This window comes from Halyomorpha halys, unplaced genomic scaffold (genome assembly GCF_000696795.3).
Source record: "Halyomorpha halys isolate HHAL.00 unplaced genomic scaffold, Hhal_1.1 Scaffold10.1, whole genome shotgun sequence".
In the NCBI taxonomy this organism is placed as follows: Eukaryota; Metazoa; Arthropoda; class Insecta; order Hemiptera; family Pentatomidae; genus Halyomorpha; species Halyomorpha halys.
The window spans coordinates 1145312-1148010 of NW_027107501.1; positions in this window are offsets into that span (position 1 = coordinate 1145312).

Sequence of the window (2699 nt, forward strand, 5' to 3'; positions counted from 1 at the left end):
TAGGTTTTCTTCTTTTGTTCCTACTTTTTAAGATATAGAGCTCCGAATAAAAAATTAGTTTTTTTTATCGCTTTGAAACAGACGCCATTTTTTAATCCCCCTACCCATACTTGGCAGACTCATCAATTTTGACTATTAATTATACCTAGTTTTCAATAAAGTAATCAAAACGTGGGGTGAGATAACTGTCTTTTTTCTCCTCTTGGGTCTTGTACTACGAGTGCTGTGCTCTACTACAGTAAAATTTATTCATAATGTGCCCACAAATTCAATATTTTCCTCAAAATAAGTGTATGTAAGAAAAACAAAATAATATGTCGATATTAGCAGCAGTGGCATCCGCAACCCCAGCGCCCACAACCCCAATACCATACTGGTCCGTACAACCGTACGCTATGCCAGTGATGGTTAGGTAACTTTCGCTCGCCTATGTGAGATTGTAATTCATAGGCTTGTATATGTTTACTTATATTTCAAAAACGGCTCGTCCATTATAATCTTTTCTCACACGGTGAATCGCTAACCTTAACAAGTGTGTAATTATGAGCACAATAGAAATCTGTAGAAACAGGATAGAGTATTTGGCAGACTTTTTTTAGTAAATACAGTTAATATTTTTCTATTAGTAATTTTTTACTTCGTATTAACGAATTATTAAATCTTAAAACCCCGCCCTCCCTGCCGGTCACACTTTTGCCCAATACTTCATGTCAAAGAAGGTGGTAACCCTGGGTTTCCGCCCCCCCCCCCCCCGTCCTCCCAATGATTGAAGGCTGAATGACGCCCATGCTTTATTGCATTAATATTGTGTGCAGTGACGTCATAATGGAAAGGTGGGGACTGGAGGTGTTCCATCTCCCAATGAATTGAAAACTTGAAAATTTAGTAAATGAATTATTTCATCATTTTACGTACTCATGTTCTAGGGTTGTATGAACGTTTCTCGAGTGGGATATCTAGAATTTACAGATGGTGTAACTGCATCAGGGTTATTCCATGTCAGCTCAACACACTTTTGAGCCGTACCATCTAATTTTTTTTTTTTTAATTTTGTAAAGACATTGTATGGGTATGGACTTGGAAAAATGTGAAATCTCATTGAGATCTCGTTTTTAATTAAGGGGCTGTTAAGTCCTCATAAATGGGCTAAAAGACAGAGAACAAATTTTGGTACTGCTGAAGAAACTTCCCAAATTAAACTAGAGATATCGGATAGGTGGTGCAATATACAGTATATTCAATACCCTTTCAAATAATATGCAACACTGTATATGTTAATATGAGTTAACACTTCTCAAAACCTGATTTATAGTTCTAGTCTTTATTTCCTAGGAAGTTGCTTTTTTCTCTTATTTCTTCTTTGTTTTAACAAAGTTGTGTTTTAATTTTTAATTAAGTAACCATAAGCCAAAATATCGAAAAATAAATAGTTATACTCAACAATAAGGAATATTGGTACTTGAAGATGGAGAAACCCGAAACGTATAGAAAATATAGAATATTGATAATATTCTGAAGGAGGTTTATTTTTCACCTCAACATCTCAATACTAATTTTAAAAAATTTATTTTAATATTTTCAGAAAGTACATATTTTTAAAATGTATTCCTTACACATAGTTGTATTGATGTTAATCACAGGATAAAGTTTAAATTTGGGACGAAAAAGATGTTAAAAAAAAATTAAAAACTAAAGCTCAGTTCTCATGAATCCAACTCTTCATTCATGTTAATTATTACAGAAATGTTAATATCAAAGTTTTCATGAATATAAATAGAAACCAGACGTGAATAACGATTTAGTTTATAAAACAGGAGATTCTTTAATTATCTCAAGCTTCTGATTCCATTGAAAAATTATTCACAAATATTTTTAATGTAGTTTTGGGAATGAATGCAAGGTATTAGTGCTTTATATAAACAGATAATGGGATCGGGAAATGACAATGATACAAATGAATTAAAAGTTTTCTTAATCAGGAAGTTTAGTTTTATAAATATACAAGTTGGATGAAAAAGCTAATTATTTCAACATGTTACATACAACAGGTTACAATGCATTCCTTGCACATTTCATTTAGTTGCATAATTATCCCCTGAAGCTCAACACAGTTGCTGATTTCGAATTTTCGAAAAACTAATATCTATTCTTATGACCAAATTTTAAAAAAATTGTCGTACAAAAACAAAAACAAAAAACTTCATAAGCCTCTACTTTCATGAGGAAGATTTTCAATTGGAACCATGACACTGATTGTTGTAAAATAGCCCAATAGGAGAAAAAATGCAGTTATCTCACCCCAATGTCTGATTATTTTAATGAAAACTGGTACTAAATTACTGGTCAAAATTGACGAGTCGGCCCAGTATAGTTTGAGGGAAAATAAAATGGCGGCTGTTTCAAAACGTTAAAAAAAAAAATAATTTTTCATTCGGACCTCTATTTCGTTAAAACTACCCACAACACTAGAAAACCTGAGAGGACGTTATTTAAAGTAGAGTAAATTTGCTAAAATATGAGCCCTAATAGAGCTATTTACGTCCAATAGTTCTCGAGATATAGCTTTTTAAGAAGTAACATTTCAGAAACATTTTGTACAGAATGTACTGAAAGATAAGTTAGTTAGTGATAAATATATAAATTATGGATGAATATATGAAAGATAAGACACCCCTTAGAATGCCATATGGCAAAGGAAG